The sequence below is a fragment of the Oreochromis aureus genome, linkage group 13 (genome assembly GCF_013358895.1).
Source record: "Oreochromis aureus strain Israel breed Guangdong linkage group 13, ZZ_aureus, whole genome shotgun sequence".
In the NCBI taxonomy this organism is placed as follows: Eukaryota; Metazoa; Chordata; class Actinopteri; order Cichliformes; family Cichlidae; genus Oreochromis; species Oreochromis aureus.
This window is the reverse complement of record NC_052954.1, coordinates 21,902,486-21,922,705: the sequence shown is the minus strand read 5'-3', so window position 1 is coordinate 21,922,705 and position 20,220 is coordinate 21,902,486. Positions and strand designations below refer to the sequence as shown.

Here is a 20,220-nt window from a genome sequence, read left to right as displayed (position 1 = left end):
TTCCCAGCGTGCCTACACAGTGGCAAAGGAGAAATAAGCCTTTCAATTTTAGATCATATTGAATAAGATCATGGAAAAACACGTGCACACACCGTTTCTCTCTCTCTTTGTCTGTCTCTGTCTTTTGTGCGCGCGCACACACACACACACACACACACACACTGAGACTGTCATAATTGTGTAATTATCTGTAAGAGATTGGAGACATCTCTTCACATCTCTTCACATTTTTCACATCTCACCTGACTGACAGTGAATTCATTGTTCTGGTTATGTTAGAGACTGAAGGCTCGATCATAAGGGAAGCCGAATGGATCTGTCTGACACCGCATGTCCTAAATATATCATTCATTCGCCACAGGCCCCTAACAGTTGGAGGATGTGGATGCTTCCACATCCTTCAGCTGTGCTGCATCATGTCAGCATTGCCTAATGGATATAAGCTTTTGTAGTGCTAGATTTTTCTGTAGCAGTGAAAGCCAAAACGACATGGTTGTGTAAAGGATGAAACAGGCTTAGCTGTAATGCAGTAATGATTTTGTTCTGGCATGACTGATAAGAAGGTTCTTTAATGCTTTCTGATTTTTGAACACACCGCGAATAACAGATTTCAAGCAAATATGAGGATTTGTGTTTAGATAGACCTTAATGTTGAATTCATACACTGGCGATACTCCAGAGTGAGAAATGACAGAAACATCAGCAGTTGAGCAGTGACCTCTGGTGGACAAGGATCAAACCACATTTCATTTTTAGATGCGGACACTATATTCATTAATCAAGATATAATTGCAGATGGTTAAAGACATCTGAACATATATATTATATTTTGTTTAAGTTGGTTTTTCTGTGAAATGGTTTCCTTTTAGCTTTTCTTAGAAATATGCTAAAACATGTTAACATGCTGAAGAATGACCGGCCTCTCTAAGCATGTCATTTTTTGGCTGTGTGTGCTCATATTTCCATTAATTAATCCAATCAAATACAACTGAAAATACTGAAATATTACTTAAGTATACAGTACTGTGCAAAAGTCTTGAGCCACCCCTCAGTTATTTATATTTTGCTTTAAAGGAGCCAGACTCGTAATTTTTTTTTCAGTGGTCTTGAGCAACAGTCCTCCACGCTCTCTGAAAGACTTTAAAAGCTTTTCTGTGGATGGTGGCTGCCTTTTCACTCATTTTCAGTCCAGCAGGTTAACACTTACCTAAGAATCATTCAAAACAGCACCTAAGTCAAAGGATGAACCAGGGTTGTGTATACACTTTTGCAAAGAACCAATTTTAAATAATATCTTTAGGCACTTTCTTACTTGACACCTGCCATAAAAGTCATACCTTGTTTCTTTCACTGAAAAATGCCAAAGATAACACAATTTGACAAACATAAACATGTATTTTTGGACCAACGAGGTGAATCCTAATGAGCTATTTTCTGAAAATTTGTTATATCTCAGCATGATGTGCAGTGTGTCCTTAAAAAACGGAGAAAACTGGACAACTGGAGGACAAAAGAGGAAGTGGCAGTTCTGAAAAACTACAGTAGTATCTGAAAATCATGACCTGAAGTGATACGGTGAAAAACATTTACAGGACCTGAGAGATGGAGCTACACCTTCAACTGTCTCAACAATCTACTTTTCAACAAAGACTGATTACAAATGGTCTCAGTGAGAAAGAAAGGGAAAACAGGGAGACAAGACTAATGTATGTCAATTACATTGGATTGAAAATCAGTGGCAACAGGTCTTATGGAGTGATGAACCAAATTTTTACACTTTGTCTCAAATTGTTAATATGTATGGAGGGGGTCAGGTGAGAGATACAACAGTGAGTGTCTCCATCTGTAAAACAGAGTGTACGCTATGCATTTCAGTACTTTTAGATTTTGATCCACCATGCAATACCACCCAGAAAGCATCTGAATGGCAACAGTTTCTTTTTTCAGCATTACAATGATCCTGGACACACTGCCAGTACAATAAAAGCATAGCTGGATAGAAAAACACGCAAGTCCACAGTCATGGATTGGCCTCCAAGGGACTGAGCTTCTACATTGTTGAAGCAATGTGAGATCATCTTGACAGAGAATAGAACAAAAGGCAGCCAACATCCAAGGAAGAGCAAGAGACCTGGAGAACTATTCCTGAAGACTAAGAGTGAAGGCTGTGTTGACAGATAAAGGTGATCATACCAAAAACTGAATTTTTAAGTTTGTTAGAGCTGTACAAACTCAGTCTTCAGTTGCCTTCCATTTATCTTTGCATTCGGTTCAATACATTGTTGCATCTGTAATGTTAAGCAGCACAAAATATGTATTTAAAAATGAGCAGTTTTTGGGTTCTATGGGTACAACTATCAAACTAGAGAGTGGGGCTGGAGCCTATCCCAGGTGGAGTTGAGCTAGAGGCAGGGTACAGGCTGGACTAGTTGCCAGTCCATCCGTAGGCTAACACAGAGAGTTCCTCACATCCGCAGCCAAATTAGAAACACCAATTAATTTCACACAAATGTCGCTCAACTGTGGGGGGAAGTGAGGCTATCCAAAACCAGAACAAAAACTTCCCACCTGACTAGCAGGTCACAATCCAAAACCTTGCTGTGAGTTGACGCTACTAATCTGTGCCCCACCTTGCCATCCTTTGGATCAACCCTTCTTGTGTTTTCTTTTGTACTTCAGGAGCATTTTTAATGTTGACAGTTTTCATGCACAATAATCAATGTTCTGGACTGATTTTTATACCAAAATCATCCAAACACTACCTTTTTAAAGACTTCGGCCCGCAGTCTGTTGGTTTGAGATACAGCCCTTCTTTTTTCCTCCTCCTTTCTCTTTGTCACCTCTGGCAGCATGTTGTAAATCCTACAGACAGAAAAAGGCATATTCATACGCAGCAGGGGAATATAGTATCAGAAGTTTGAGGGTGGCTGAGCCATGCCAGCAGACTGGCATACTAGAGATGAGGTTTTATCTAGTGCGACCACAGCCAGTGAAAAACCTGGATCCACTGATAAACAGGTCTCGCTCAGACTCCTTTTTCATTCCTGCAACTACAGCCAATTTGTCAAGAGATCCTCCAAGCCAGATAATGTTGCTTTTGAAAAAAAATTACAATGGGCAGCCATCATCTGATCAGGTGTGCCTTTCCAGATAAGGGAAGAAAAAAAAATAGATAAGGTATACAGAGGAAAGCTCATATCTCCTGCCAAGACATTTGGGCGTCAAAGATCTATTGTATCCATACAGTATGCATATGTGTGAATGTGCATTGTGTGGATGCATCCAGATATGACAAACAAGGGTGATGGATTGTGCTGAATTAAAAAAAGCAAAGTGCAACAAGAAGAAGAGTGACAATGTCTGACTCGGGTTTGATCTGAGAACTCACCGTCTGGACCTCAGCTGCATCTCTCTACTCGATATAGACCTCTCTCTAGGCTTGAAAAGGTTATCTAGGACACCCACACACACACACACCCACACACACAGACACACACACAGACAATAATATGACGCACACACGCAAACACACAGGAATAACAAATAAGAATTAAAATGTAAATGAATCTCGCATATGTAAATGAACACTGAGGGCTGTGTGTGATCTCTCTGTTTCAGACAGTTACACAGACACACACACACACACACACACACACACACACACACACACACACACACATCTCAGTATTAGTGCAAGCACTCACAAACACACACATACATGGACAGATATCAAACCCACACACATGCCAAGCACGGGCATATCCAGTCCTACTAACTCTGTTTATAATTAGAATCCGAACTTCAGTCAGAGATGACTGTGAGCTATTCATGGTTCCTAATTTCATGACCCCGCCATGACCTTCCAAAACAAAATTCAGAGCCGAGAGATGATCTGAAAACACATCCCTCCTAACTTCAGAAAAAAACACGCTGTTATCCAGCAAAAAAAGCCCCGATGTGTTGTGATGTGTTGCTACTCTTAAAAGTAGGAGGCATTTATGAACATTTGATATTATGTGACCTGTGGAGAGCTCATATTCCACCCATGTAATAAAATCCCACATTTTTCAAAAGCACAAACTAGAGATTAATGCTCAGAAAAATGTACATAGAAGCCAATTTCTTGCACAGTGAACACCTTTATGAATCTTAAATAACCCAACCACAATTAAAAAAATACACATCATTATATGTATTTAAAATTATACTTGGCATTGCGTATGAATGCTTTTTTGACTAATCTTTTTTTTTTTTTTTAACTTGAAATAGCACAAAACAAAACTAAAGGATTATTATGGTCTATTTTGTGAAACTCATTTATTTCCTGCATGCAGAAAACAGTGCTTTAATGGATCTGCAGTAGCAGATAATGTCCAGCAGAGAGCAAAGTTGGATAACTGCCACTACACTTTAAAGGGAATAGAATGTAATGTCGCCCCCTTTGTTTCAGTCCACCCCAGTTTAGATAGGTTAAAAAGAATTATTGGAGAAACAATTCACAGTTCCTCAAAATGCCAGCAAAATTCAATATGGTATGACCACGAGCTTCTTATTTAATTATTTCTCACTCTGTGTGTTAGAGGCTGCAGTGTCTCCAGAAAACTACACTGACTGGAGGAGCTTTCATCCTAGTGCTTCATGGATTTGATGAATGTTTCTGTCTCTGTAGAAGTGACAGAAGAGATGGGATACATGGTAAAAGATCAATGTAGGAGATGAGGGCCTGCTGTGGACTGAATCCTATCTGATCTGCAGTAGCTACACTGTGGATTGCCTGCTTTTGTTGCAAGAGCTCCTGCCTTACTTTTACTTCCACAACCTCCAGGATCTTTCACTGTGACTTAGAGCTCCTGATGTGCTGCTGTCATTTTACAGCAGAATCAAATCATTCAGATTGGTGGGCCAATAAGTATGTGACATTATATTCTACTAAGTGGCTTACTTCTGCTCAAGGATTCGACCCGAGTTATTCAGCTGTGCTTACCGCTAAGTGGATCTGGTGTGGTGCAGTTCCTCTTTTGCTTGACACGATTTTCCCTAAGGCCCTGCACCAGGTCTGGATTGGAGTCCTGCAGTGATTTCCTTATCCTGGCCCTTTGCTCCAACCTCCTCAGCCGACCCTGAGATCGGCTGATGAAGTCTGGTCTGAAGAGCTCCAAAGCCTCCTGGGGTTGGGTGGGGAATATATATACAGTAAGCTGCTTGTTTGTGGGAAGAATAGAGTACAACTCATATACACTAATCCTGTGGAAAGAGAAAGAAAATCTTCACTGGGTCGAAATCTATTTTGAAAACATCCCTAATCTACATCTTAACCTTGGAAAATCCTCTTCACAGCCTTGTAATGGCTAGGAGGTGGAGGCAACATGGAAATATTATGCTTAGCTTTAGTGGAGATAAAGGTAGAAGAGCTTTGCTCACAGGGGGAAGCGGAATCCTTTAAAAAGCTTCACAGAACTCATTGGATCTTTACCCATCACAGCAATGAGATAAAACTCAAAAAATTCTTTCAAATAGCAAAAAGAAAAAGGGGAAACTGTAATTATTAGTTTTTATTATTAATTTTTTCTTTTTTTCTCCTTAACTTGTTGAACCCATGTGCCAAAATATGTGGAATGTAAAGGTGTGGGACCATAAGCACAAAGCTGGGGGCAGTATAACGAGGATTTAATTTCGGCCAAAAATAGAAGTACAAAATAAGTCTAAACCCAAAGAATTAAGCAACGAATAATCCAGAAGCACAATCTGATGAGGAAACCTGTGATGACAGGTGGTATAACGACAAAAGAGTAAGTAAACTGATGTAAGGAATCAAAGAAAACCAATTTTCAAAGTAAAACAGGAAATAAAAGACAAATACTAAGAGTCTCATGTTAGACATGATGGCGAGGGCAGTACAGGCACGATCAGAAATTAGAGACAGATGGATGAGAGACAGGGAAAACACTGAAATGCTAAAACATAAATATACAAGAAACAAAGCACTGGATTGCAAACAATAAATCTTATGAGTAGGAATCATAAAGTAAGACAGCAACAGAACCAGAACTGGGTCTATATAGATATAATACAGAAGTCAAAACATGAAGCTGAAAGACATAAAAAAAATCAAAAGTTTTCAGAGAAACTCAAGGACCAGGACTGAGAACCATCCTCATCAAGTTTTTTGAATTTAGGATCTTAAAGAACACATTTGAGTTTAACTTTTTGTTCCTTTATTATTCTAAACGTGAGTTTGATTGCCTGTGATGTGGTCGAGTCTTTGTTTTCTGTTTTGTGATCCTGTGTCTGGGTTCATGTATTCATTGTTATCCTGGTACGCTGACACTTTTAGTTTTTCTATACTATGTGAACTCTGGTCTGTATGGAAAAACGGATTCCTGTTTTTTCATTATTTTTTTCATTACTATTCTAGTATCTTAAAGTTTTACTTGGGTATCTTTGTGTTTATGGAGTTTGAATGCCTGTTAAAATGATTTACGGTCTTAGTTTTGGGTTGTGAATCCTCGGTCAACTTTAGTTTCTCAGCCGAGCTGATTATTTTTCATGAGTGTAGTTCCCTTAGTGTTTCTCGGTTTCTACCCAATCCGTCTCATTTTATTGTGTTCTCCAAAAGTTAGGTTATTCATGTCTTGGTGTTGTCTTCTTTTAATTGTTTGTTAATTTACTGTTTTATTCTGATAGGTGGCTTCCTCCATTGATTAGAGTTTTACTTCCTGTCTCTTTATTGTCCTGATTGCATTTGCCTACATCTCATTTCTCTTCTGTTTCTCACCCCCAGCCTGTTTTCTGTGTATAAATAGCCCTGCCCTATCCTTTGTTGGAGTGTCTGTTTTACTTTCTTGTTTCCCTTGAGTAGGTCTCTGTGTTTCAGTTTCAGAGGTAGACTTGATAATAAAGCTTGCTTTTATTCTGCTTTGTGTTTAAGTGTGCAAGTGGGTCCACTTTTGAACTAAAATGTAAAAATGAGAAAAACAGCTAAAGTAATAAAAAAAAAATCCCTCCAATCACCCATTGAGATGATGCAGCTGTTGTACAGATGTTCATTTCAACAGGAAAACAAATTAACGCTCTCTGTGTGGGAAAGCTTAATTGAGCAGTGTACATATGTAAAACTTGACTAATGAGGATTTTAAAGGTTACACATGGCACATACCCTGCCCTCTTCCATCTTTTGTGGTTGCACTGTGACAATACCAAACTGCTTTTTGTAGTATTTTCTTCCCTCCAAAACAACCTTTGTATTATTGGTCATGGTTCTGTGCCTTGTAGAATAATTATTTGTGAATTTCTATCCACAGTAGCTTCACTCACCTTCAATATTTTTCTTTAACTTTGATGGATCAAAAGGAGTGGAAAGAGAAGAAATTTGGAAGTCAATTTGCCACTGGAGGCTCTGGTCTACTTTTTTTTCTTTCCTTGAAATTATATTTAATAATATCTTACACAGCTGAAAGAGTGCCTGAAATCATTTCAGTAAAAACACCTACAACACCCTTGAAAAAAAAACAAAACAAAACTGGGACACTGTGTAAAAAATAAATAAAACAAAACGCAATGCCTTTCAACCCATTTGAAACCCTAAATTTAATTGAAAATGAACAAACACAACAGACCAAATACTGAAGCAAAAAATTAGGAAGCCAAATTTTGGAAAACTTGTGTAAAACTTAATTTACAAAGCCCTGAAATATGATTTAGTATAAAAACACAATTTTGCATTTGAGAAACAAAGTTAAAAAGTCAAAAACTGAGTTTAAATGTCAAGAATAAAGTCAAACATTTGAGAATAAAGATCCATCCATCCATCCATCCATCCATCGATATATGCATATATTACACCACGTTTTTCTATAGCCTTATGTAGATAGAAGATCTCTTTAAATTTGTAGTAGTACTGATGCATATGTGCAAAAAAGTGGAGCATTAAGTAATATTAACTGGTTACAACTCTGTCATTTAGGCTATAGGAAAATTTGACCCCTCTGGCCATTTGTGGCATTGCAACAACAAACAGCTCTTGCAGCCAATAAAGCATTTTTTTGGGTATCACCAAAAATAGATATCTATAAGACTGTTGTTCTTAAAACAAACAAACAAACAAACAAATTAATAAACAAACAAATAAAAAACAAGTATAGAAAAATGGCTCATACTTGAAGGCTGAGAGTCTTGGGAGTGCCTTCTAGAGAGCTGGTCTTCAGTTGGGAATCATAATAACAGGTCTTATCCAAAGTGGGAACTCTTTCAGTTTCTGTGGAACAGTCATCTTTTTGCCCTTTCCAGGTCTCTTCACTTGTTCCTTGCTTGTTCCATGTTTCGGAGACCACTTGACAGACACAGAAAAAAGTGAAATAAGCTCCACACACACACACACACACACACACACACACACACACACACACACACACACACACACACACACACACACACACACACACACACACATATAGATAGATAGAAAAACCCAGAGGGAACACGAGTGTGGCCGATGAATAATGTAAAAGATGGCAGCGCATCCATCCAGCACCCGTAACCCCATTCCTGTAGCTTTTGTAGAATATATATCTCCACTGAATACCCTGCCATAAGCATATGGCATGTATATAGAGCACTATTACAAAGTAGCGTCACCGGTCAAACTATTTCTATAGGAGGTATAAATTCCATTGAAAAGGACATCATCCATTAATAGCCTTTCATCTTACATCAAGTGAAAAATATAAAATGAGTACAAAGAACAGTCACTTAGAATGTAAAACAGTGATAAAGTAAAAACCAGAGGAATTTCACCAAGGAGATGATTATTTGGCTAGGACCTCAAATGTCAATGCTATAGGCCTACTGGGCTCCTGCCTACAAGCAAGTGAAGCTTTTTAGTCTGTTTTAGAAGTGCAGATATGTTGATTTTTATACCTTTGTACACATCCTGTTTAACTGCTTCCCCATTTTTTCTGTCATAAACTAATAAGACATCTGGCTGCTGTAACTTCATATTTAGGCATTTATTCAAACATTGAACAGATAAGACTACCTCTCAGCAGGAAAACAGTCAAAGTGTTTTAAGATGTTGTTTGAAGTGAAATAGTTGGTCTCCTACACCAAAAGACCAAATTTTGCATTTAATAATAGACCGTGTTGTAGTGTGACACTGAAAATCTCACGTGTGCTGAACAACTCTGTTGTTTGGGGGCTGGTTTGTTGTCTTAATTGCCATTTTCTAAAACAGAAAATTCCTCTGTGGCATAAACAAAATTATATATTTTTTTTCAAATAATGCTTTCATAAAATATTGTCGTGACTTGTTAAGAGATTGGAAGATTCTTAAAATCCTCCAGTTTATTTTAAGTCTATTGTTAAGATGCAGCAGCAAAGTGTGAAAAGTAAAAGGAGGATGAAAGAAAGTGTTTGCACTTTAATAAAACTTGCAGTTGAGCTGAGTGTGTGCTTGTATCAGCTGGGATTTATTTAAACAATGTGAATGTACAGTAGGATAAGTGTGGTAGGTGTGTGTGAGTCTATTATCCATGCATGAAGTATAAATCAAAAGGTGACAGGCAGAGTGAAAAAATGAGACTTTCTACCCTCTAAGACCACATTTAGATTACTTTCACACCTACAGAATAATGCGATCTTATCTACAGCAGCTTTAGAATATATAAGGCAGTCAAACGAGTATACAGATCAGTTGGCATGGCCACTTTAAATTTTTAGACTTGTAAATCAAGGTGATGAAATTCATACCTGAGCCAGTTTTGAAAGTGTGTTGCCTGTGCCTGAAATTTCTCCATGCAGAGAAGCTTGCCTCATCTGCATTCCCCTTCTGTGTGCCAGTCTTTGTGTTTGAGGGACCTGGCCCTCTGAATGACAATAATCCCAAAGTATTGCTGAGGCAGTGCGTGTCTGAATCCTCATTCTTGCTGTTAACACCACAAGCGGGTGGTGTTCGGTTGAACCTGTAGCCCCCGCGCTTTGATGGAGGGCCTCTGCAGCGACCTGAAGTGCTCTCTCTGCCATTACGTTGGTTGCTGTCCAACACGGCTGCTCTGGATTTCACATATCCCTCATTTCTTTTGGCTGGTTTGCTATCTTTAGAGGATCTGTGGCAGGACGAGGCACCAAGGCGAATTGACAAAGTAGACCTACACAAAGCTGGTTTACATGCTCCTTTCCCCTGTAGTTCCACAAGGGAAATACAAAGTGGCTTGTCCAAAAATACAAAGGATCTAGTGCACCTCAGAGGCACCTCGTGATAAACACAAGACCGGTAAGAAAGCTGTGAGGAGAGCAGGTTCTTTTCTGAGCCACCAATCACTTCCTGCTTTCTGTCTTCCTCTGTATAGCTCAGTCTGCAGTGCACAAGTTGTACTTTCTTCTTTCCAGGATCTTTTACTGCCAATCCATCAGCTGGTGAGTAGGCCCGTCTGAAGTCACTTGGCATCAGGTAGGTAGGATTCGGTCTGCACACATTCAGTTGGGAAACTGAGACTCTCATGGTGGGTTTTGATTGGGCTCTTCTCCCAAAGGTTTCTGCCACTTCTGGAGGAGTTGCTAACTTCACAGGTTGTGTTGGCGTGGATATCTTGGAGACTAAAAGTGATGGTAGGACCTTATGGGCTGCAGTGAAGAGAGATGAAAATGTCTCTGTGGACTCTTTACAACCACCTCTGGGGGTATCTTCAGTCCGAAACAAGCTGGAAAGTCCACTGAAGATATCCAGTAACTGTTGCCTGCTGTTGCTCTAAGAGACACACTCGCCTCACACTCGCCTCTTACCCCCACCACACACCCAGTGACAGGACATTTCTGTGCAGTGAAGCGGTGATATCCGTATTTGAGGGCTATGAAAAGACAAAGAAAAGAAAAATGTCTTGTATCAGAATTGGGCTCCAAGTCTTCATTTAATTCCCCTGCAAACCAAGAGGTTCTGTAGTTGAAATGAAACAAAGAAAGACTGCAAATACAAAGATATGAACTGCTGTAATGTGACAGGGCAGACTTGTCATCTGCTCTCCTGTGCTACTTGTTTCTTTATCTGTTGCTGTTTCCATGACAATGTGCAACTTGATGGACAGCATGTGGGGACAAATTATCCATGACATTTAAAATGAACAATTCAGTTGGTCCTTTGAAAAACAAAGATCAGTGCCTTCCCTGTTTCTATTTCAAACTTCACCTAAAAAAAGAAAATCAAAGCTCGAACAGGACAGCTTCCTACTGTCGCTGTAAGGATACTTTACCGGTTAATATTTTGTTTCTTCTGATCGTCTTTGAAGGGCAAGCTATGGAACATCTTCCCCAAACATCCCTTGTGTTGACTCACATCCTCGAGAGCTAAATATCAGGAGACGTTTGCACAGATATAATTTGGATTAATGAATGACATTTCCTCTTGCTTGAATGTTATTATAAACCAATATTAAAGAAAACTTTAAACATAATTTAATTAGTTTAGAGGTTCAGCAACGTGGAATTGCAGATTGAAATTATGTATAAACATGTTTGTTTTTGCTGGATATGTATCTTTAGCTGACAGTAGGTTGCTGTCCCAAATCATTTTTAATCCTCAATTTAAATGCTTTTCGTTGAGAATTAAATGTTAAGATTTGATTTTCCACTTACATCTTAAAGTACAAAATACCACAAGTACACAGTGAAAGATCGCACTGTGCAGCAGCGAGCTCACCGATATTTGCACAGTTTACGTCATCGGTCTAGATCACAAGACCTCAAATAAGTATAACAAAAGCTGTTCATTGATGTTAACTGTCAATAAGTTTGGGAATCTCCAGCTGTGGAAACCTGCTGACATCGACCAGCTGTCTTATAATTCGTTCATCTGTCAGCTCAGTACAGAGACAACATTAGCGCACTGCGGTTTCTGATTTTGGCTGCACACACCACATATGACTTAAAAGAGAAGTCCACTTCAAAGGCACACTCCTCAACATAAAATACAATTATCAGACTTACCCACTCATCACAAAAGTACACCTATCCTGTCACAGAAAATGGTAGTTCTGTTAACACTTCAATATCACATTATTCACTCCACTTTATCACGCCATCATTTATTCCACGCTCGGAGCCATGCTCATTCCCACCTAACAGCATCCGAAAGAAAAATCTCTCTCTCTTGCTTTCTGCTTCCCAGCTCAGCTGACGATGACTCCCCTAACATAGTTATCTGCCTGCTTGGCTGGCACATTTTGGATAATTTCTTGACACCATACAATAGCCTAAATGTTTTGTCCTATTGTTTCAGAAGGCAAAGGAAAAGGCTTAATCAACCCATTTTATTCACCACTGAGCATAGTTCAGTTTTTTAATCATGATACCCAAAGTGCACTGCTCTCTAAACAAAGCCCAATGTAGTTATTACAGTCAATAAAACTGAGATTATTATGAATGGAGGCATAATTTACTCTTTAAATATACTTGTCAAGCACACAGAGCATTCATTCAGTGTTATACAATGCTACAGTGAGACCTTGCAAATATAAGTCTCGCTGTTGGCCCGTTCAGATGTTTGCATGAATTGTACAGAGCATATTATACAAGGGAAGTAATTATGTTTACTGTGTGTGCTCCACTTTGAGGTGAATCACTTGGGAACTGAATGCAGGCCCGAACAACAACGCTGAAATAGAAATTAATACATACATGGTTTCAGCCCATTTTTCCTTTGATTTATTTTCTCCTTAGCCAGCAAGTGTAATTGAAATTGTTTGAATATGCAGTGTTTTTAAAAACAAGATATTTAAGAATTTAGATCATCAGGTGACTTTTTTGACAATAAACATGGTAACATGAATTAAAAAAAAATGAAATGACCAAAAGCCTAAATTGATATTACTCGGCCTGTGTAGCTGTTCTACTGGAAAATACATTCATTATTGACTATCTCTTTTAATGGACCAGACCCTTTAGGGGTGCCAGAATTTACCGATATTGATGATGACTGATATGTTAAAGATATAGAAGTATAGATATCATGGTTACATTTTGTAAATTATCAAATACTTCAATTATTCAACTATTCATTAATGCAAATATCTAATCTGTCAATCACCCTCCAGTTCACTGAATTTAGGCACAAGTCTAGAATCGTCAAGACTGATGCTGAAGTTCGAATGGGAAAGAAAAGTGATTTAAGTGACTTTGAATGTGGCGTTGCTGTTGCCATGTTTCAGCAGATCTGAGAATTTCAGAAACACCTGATCTCCTGGGATACACAACACAACAATCTTTACCGTTTACAGAGAAAAGGCCAAAAAAGAGAAAATATCCAATAATAGGCAGTTCTCTGGGCAAGCTTTGTTGATGCCAGATGCCATAAGAGTATGGGCAGACTGGTTTGAACTGATAGGAAGGCAACAGTAACTCAAATAACCACTGAAATAACCATGGTATGCAGAACAACATCTCTGAACTAATGACAAACCTTGACACAGATATGCTACAGCAGTAGAAAGACATAGCAGGTGCTGCTCCTGCCAGAACGGGAAACTGGGGCTACAGTTCACCAAGGCTCACCAAGGCTCACCAAAACTGGACAAAGGGTTTTGGACAATTTCTCCTGCAACGTTTAGATTGGAAGGGTCAGCATTTGATGGAAAACCATGGGAAAGCATGGATCCATTCTACCTTGTATCAGTGGTTGAGGATGGCGGTGGTGTGATGGTGTGGAGAGTATGTCTTTGGCACACTTTTGGACCCTTTAGAACCAAGTCAGCATCATTTAAACGCCACAGCCTACCTGAGTATTGTTGATTATATCCATCCCTTTGTGACCTCAGTGCACCCATCCAACGCTTCCAACAAGAAAATGCACTAAGTTCAAATAATCTCAAACTGCTTTCCTGAACAGGACAATGATTTCATTGTCATTGTAGTCAAATGATCTCCACAGTCACCAGATCTCAATCTAATAGGGCACCTTTGGAATGTTTATAGTATTTTAGTACAGGCTACAGTTTCTCACACTTGTATTTTATGTATAATTTAATTGCCAAGAAGAATGTAAAATATATAAATGACTGATAGCATTAGCATGTTACCCCTACTTCATACTTTTTTCTAACAGCTAGCACAAGCAGCTGAAAAGGCTCCAGAGGAGCACTGCCTACTCCTGCGTCAGAAATGAGTGCACCGCTCTTTTTGATTTGTTTTATGTATGCTTAAAAAAATGAAATTAACTAAGGTTAATGAAGAACTGAAAGAAAGACACACTGTTGGTCTGCCATGTCTTACTCTATAGAATAGAAGCCAGTCTTGTTCTTTAAAAGTAACCATTATACACCAACCAGTCAGTCTGTGAGAAATTGGAAGAAAATACGCAAGCTGCATATGTGAGAAAAATAGCAAGGTGCACGTGGAAGACAGAGTGACAACAGAAAGACAGCGAACAGGGTTTGAACTTGGCAGATGTGACTATTTGCTTATTGTTGCATGCATGGAAACCAGTGATTGAGTAAACCTCTGTGTTCCTGACAGTGCCAGGAACACAGAGGGAGGCAGTGGGACCTACAGCTGGTTAGGAAGCAGACAGGCTGTGCAGAACTGTGGGCATATGAGAGATAAACCCATCAGCACAGCCAGTGTTGAAATGAGGCTTACTGAGAGAGCTCTGAGAGACAAAATGCTGGTATGTGTGGTTATTAGCATAGGTCGTTTCTGTCATGAACTAGTGTTATTACCCCGGCCTTCCACTTTATGCATGCAGTGTCTTTAATTTCTCTGCAAGCTTGCCTTAGAACGCAAAACAAAAGAAAAAACCCAGCTATTTTCCACTCTCTGTTAAATTATTAGTTCAATTATTGTTTGAGCACACATTCAATATTGATCAATGTGTCACGGATTATGAGGAAAACATACACGTTGCATTCATGCGTGCTCCTCATTATGAGCTGTGGCAGTGGCATACTTGTTCCTGGATTAGCGGAATTATTTCAAAGTGAGTCAAGCATGCCGTAATAGTCCTGACTGTGGGACACTGGAATGTGGTCACATGGACAGTAATTAGTTCAAAACCAGAATAACAAAACATGCCACTGGCCTCAGGAGTTTTTTATGGAAATTAAACCCCAAAAAGCCCCCTAAAAAACATTTTGAAGATTAGTTTTCCAGAAAGTCTGTTTGGGTAGATTGTACCAGTAACGCCTATGACCATATTGTCTATCATAATATATTTTCCATAATGGGTAAAAATTATTGACCTAACATTTACTTTAAATCCAAACACATTTTTTTTAAACAAAATTTCGTCTGAAATCTCCTGTCCAACCATACTGTGGAGCCTTCTTACCTTATAAAGAAGAGTATCTGTGTTAAAGCAGTGACTGTCCAATCTTTCCTTGGAAAAGATATAACCCCTTTTTCAGCAGCGGCCACTGTGTGAGCTGTCCTGCACTCAGCCAGGAGTATAACAGATCTGTGTAGTCATCAGGTAGCTGAGAGTGCTCTGTGGTATTTTCTCAAGCCGTAGTGGAAGCTCCTCTCAGCTGACAGGGGCTCAAGGAGAAAAGAAAAACCAATCAACTAAGTCAATATGTTTATAAAAATTAGCCCGCGAGCTTAAGTTGGCCAACTGAGAGTGAACAGCCGATTACACTGTGCAAACAAAAAAGAAGTCCGTGGTAGAAGTTTAACCACGATGGCTCTGCTGGACACACTTCACTGAATTTTAATATTTCCCAGTTACTTCTCTACAAATGCCTCTGGTTTAGTTGTGCAGGTTAAAAAATAACCCCCAGGGATTTATGAAGCTCCCAGCAGTCCTTTAGGCCTTGTTTGAGAGGAGTCCTTCAGACAGTCAACTCAGGATGTCCTTTCCTCCTCCTCTGTCCCCAGAGTCCAGGCTCAGGTAGCAGAACAGGTGACTGCCTCTCAGGTTACAGGACATGCATAATAGCTCCCTAATGCACAAGTTATTAATGGAGTTAGAAGCTCTCCACAGCTCCCGCAGTTCACTTTACTGACGCAGCAAAGACAAAAAAATATATAGGAAAAAGTACAGCTGTTTGCACCCAGTTTTGCTCTTTCCAGTGCTTGCTCACACCAACATGTTTTCCCAAAGCTGCTTTGAAAAGACAAATACATCTTCTCGGAATAGGCAGACCAGGACATCGACGAAAGAACAGAGCGAGTAGAGGCAAAACTATAAATAAATGTCTAGATTCAGTACAGCGCTGAAAGTGCTGAATATTCACCTTATTGTTTCTCCCTTATATGAAACCCAGCCATAATAGGTTGGCATTAAAATCACACTAAAATGCAATAAGTTTACACTTTCTCAATGATAAATTACCCAGTTACTCAACTAATACAGCAAAAACATCGAGGAATATTTCACTATTGTCACCGCTCATGACCCACTGGTTATACTGATACATGCGCTGAATGAAGCGCAGTTGTGATCAATGGCTCATATCTCCAGCGATTAATCAGAGCCATATGGTGCTACTGTATTAAATAGGTGTAAATACACGGCGATCATTTTAAAGTTATTTTGTGAAGAGGTTTTTTTTGGGGTTTTTTGCTGGCCTAGCAAAAGGCCAGCAACAATAAAAGCAAGGCCACACAGAATTAGGGGACAAAGAGTTGTTTATTGAATCCAAATAGGGAAATTATTAAACATAAGTTTGAGGAGGAACCAGTACTGTTTGCGGTGAATGGGAAAGGGCAGATGTGGTGTTCTTGTGTTTTGTACTGGGCTTCAGACAGAATCAGGTAGGCTGGGGAGGATGCAGTTAGCTCTGGGAGAAAGGTGCGGATGGCCCATTAGGGGACTCCTTTACGCTCTACAGGCCCAGCCCAGATGTTGCAGGTTCGAGCAAATGGGCCTCTCAGCTATTTTGTCTCACTCAGATGAATGTTGACCTATTTGTTGAAGCACACTTTATGGTAGCAAAGAAAGAGTTGCTCAATACTTTTTCATCTGCAAATTGCTTAAAAGGTTGTTTCATAGTGATTTGTCAGTTAAGTAAAAAAAAAGTAACCTCAGTCAGTTCTTCTTAAAAGCATCCTGGCATCCTTGTACCTCGTCTTATTTCTTCCTGTCTAAAATTTTGAAATCAGTGTTCCTGTTTAAATGCTCTGAGAAGGAACCTGGAAATAACTGTGAAATAGCTTTTACACACCACGTCTCAGGATACGTGCAGGGGAGTCTGTTCTGCACTAATCCTATTAAAATTCTCTTGTAGTACAGTACGTTCACCCTAAGTCTTCCAGCCATGTCACTTTTCATTTGATTGTCACCGAGCTTCGTGGGGATTTGTGCAATCAATACTGGGCTCTAACACAATGCCACGTTCATTAGACAAACTCTGAGCAGATTCTTTTCTCACTTACCCCGAAGAACTCCTTCGCCTACATCAGAAACACCATTGATATATTGTACTAAAGCCGTCTTCATCCTCGGAAGAACAATTCTAATCTCAATCACACACGCACACACACACACACACACACACACACACACACACACACACACACACACACACACACACACACACACACACACACACACACACACAAATCCCTTGAAAACTCCAGCTTCATCAGATCACAGAAGATCAGCTTTTTATCAATGGAATAATGCACTTCATTTTCTTCATCATGGCTTTCTCCTCTAGATTTGTCGCTTAAGTATTTCTACATCTTGAGATGGTTAGACCAGTGTAGTCGTAGCGCTGTCTGCACTTACTGTGTTGTATGCAATTAATAATTCAAACTGCCTACTTTGTAGGAACAGTAAATTTGGCAGTATATCGAATTTTCACAGTTCTATTTGTGCACAATGGTGAAACGTAGGAGCATCATCCTAACACAATGACCGCTATCAGTTTTTGTCAGCATCCACACTAAATGAAAAATTTCATTTAACCGATAGCATGTTTCCCCAAAGCTTATTTTGCCGAGGTTATTCATCAGAAATAGTGCACACAGCAGCTGTTATCAGGTTGTGCAAACAAATTAAATCTTGTGTGTGGTCTTAAAAAAAAGGGGAAAAAGGTGCTGTTCTGGTGCCTGCTGAGCTTGTTTTTAAGTATCAGTTCTTTCTTTAGGTACTTTCTTTATGATTTTTGGCTATTTTATTAAGCTTACATTCTCATGTACCACATTATCTGCTCACAAATAAAAATGCAAGCTGATTTTTTCATGGATTTTTATCATAATTATGGTATATCATCCATTCTTGCTTCTCAAAGGATTTTCATTAGGAACGGGGCAGGAGGGTGAGCAGATGTGGTTTTCTCCAATTTTTGCATCAGTTCTAAACTCCACAAAATGCTGCCTCTGAACTTAATCCAGCCAGAGATTATGTCTGCCAGTCACATATCTGGGAAAAAACGATTTAATAAACACAATTTTTAGGTGGTTGAAGTGTAAGGAAGGAGGGAGTTATCCAGGCGAGAGTGACTTTTATTGATAACAAAAGTCATCCTGAATATTCAAATGTATTATAAGTCTTATTCTTTGTAACATTTCTTAATTTTGTCGATAAACGTAGATAAACACAAATGATCAGGAAGGATCGGGAAAGCGTTTGTCTGGAGACAAAATGTGTCTTGATTTTCTGATTAAACCTGAAGAGGAAGCAGCTGTGAACTTCATTTCACAATACTTTGCCTGATTTTGCAATTATGCCTGAATAAATGCAGCGTTGGACAGAGCAGCATTAGTCCATGCTGGGATTAAGGAGTTGTGAGAAGTGCTTGCTCTAATGAAGCGTCAAAGACAGAAATCTCAAGTTTTTCATCAGATAAAAGTTGCCAATTAAATAATAATAAAAGATAATTTTATGTGAGACTTCACATGATGAAATGATTACTGACTGTAAAAAACAAAGAGTACCGCTTCATAAAGCACCAGGTAGAGAAGAGATAGAAGTCCCTGCCAAAAGTTTTTACTTAACAATTCACCTCATGAAATGTAGCTGACATTATTAAGGCTTTTAAACACATTAGATTTACACAGATGAGGAAAGAAAAAAATCAGCACATCTATAATAAAAAGAGTAGGTACCCATGATTCCATATTAAGGACTTTTATGTCTGATTTGCTTGTTCACAGACTGAACAAAAGGCTTAATGTGCACGTTTCAGTTAAACATCAGTTGCAAATGAACTTAAATGCCTCTCAGATGTATCCTGTACGGCACACCAAGCCAACTTCCCCTTTCATAGTGAACCACTGTTTACTTTGAATTAGAAGAGTGGCATTACTTTATTTCTAAATCAGCATAATTAAATCAAGAGTTACTAATTCAATAATTCTAGTTCCTATTTCTCTTACTTACTGTTGTATTTGATGATCCTTTTTTGTTGTGCTTTAGTTTCTGCCATTTCTCATGAATTTTATGTGCCACCTCTCTTCTGTCACCTCAGTACTCAGCTGTTGTTCACCTTTCAGCTGCCTGTTTTTGTTTGTTCTTGTGGTCAAGCATTGCAGCTGAATTCAAGTTTGTGTTCCTTATGTTTTGTCTCTAGTTTGATCTTCTCCTTGTGTAATTGTATTTTATTGTGTTTCAACTTGCCTTCCCAATGTATGATTTTCTGCTTTAGTTTTATGGACCCTACCTTTTTGCCAGCAACTTTCCTATATTGTTTGCTTTACGTTTTGACCTCCTGTGTATGCATTCCAGACTGAACTTTTTCATTTTTATTTTTTTCTTTCACTTGGGTCCACTCTTTTCACGTCTTAATAATAAGTATGTGTGCTGAATGTGTTGTATTTAGCATGAAGAGCTGCAGAAGAATATCATTAAAGATTAGATTTTTTGTTGTTAATGATTAGCAGAAAGTGTCACCATTGATAAATCACAATGAACTATATTGCATGACCACAAAGAATGACTTCTGGAACAATTGTGTTTGGAAAGGCAAGAACAAAGTGAAGATGTTTGTCCATAATGCACAGCACCATGCAAAAAACACAACAGATCAACATGAATGCTAAGCAGGTGGTGGAGGGGTAATGATTTGGGTTTGCTTTGCAGCCATAGTACCTTGGCACCTTGTAGTCATTGAGTTGACCATAAACTCCTCTGGATACCAAAGAATTCTAGAGTCAGAAGGGAGGCAATCTATCTGACAGTTGTAGCTTAGATGAAATTGGGTCATGCAACAACACAACCATCCCAAGTACATCAGCAAATCTACATCAGAATGGTTGAAAAAGAAAAGAATCAAGGAATTGCAACGGTCCAATCAAAGA

General features: G+C 39.0%; 1 protein-coding gene across 6 annotated transcripts in view; it reads right to left on the bottom strand.

Moving 5' to 3' along the window:
* adam12b (ADAM metallopeptidase domain 12b) overlaps positions 1-15,602 on the bottom strand; it is a 120,383-nt gene extending 104,781 nt beyond the window's left edge. For 3 of the 6 annotated variants that reach the window (XM_039621929.1, XM_031742247.2, XM_039621930.1), the window contains exons 1-6: positions 15,308-15,602; positions 9,745-10,841; positions 8,157-8,329; positions 4,985-5,165; positions 3,389-3,452; positions 2,763-2,862 (exon numbers count right to left, since the gene is read on the bottom strand). The gene's annotated coding sequence lies outside the window, so the exon portion shown is untranslated. Of the gene's footprint in view, positions 1-2,762; positions 2,863-3,388; positions 3,453-4,984; positions 5,166-8,156; positions 8,330-9,744; positions 10,842-11,240; positions 11,335-11,973; positions 12,105-15,307 lie in introns of those variants that run through there. The other 3 variants (XM_039621932.1, XM_039621931.1, XM_039621933.1) reach the window with 3 other exon arrangements.
* Positions 15,603-20,220: the final 4,618 nt, after the last annotated feature.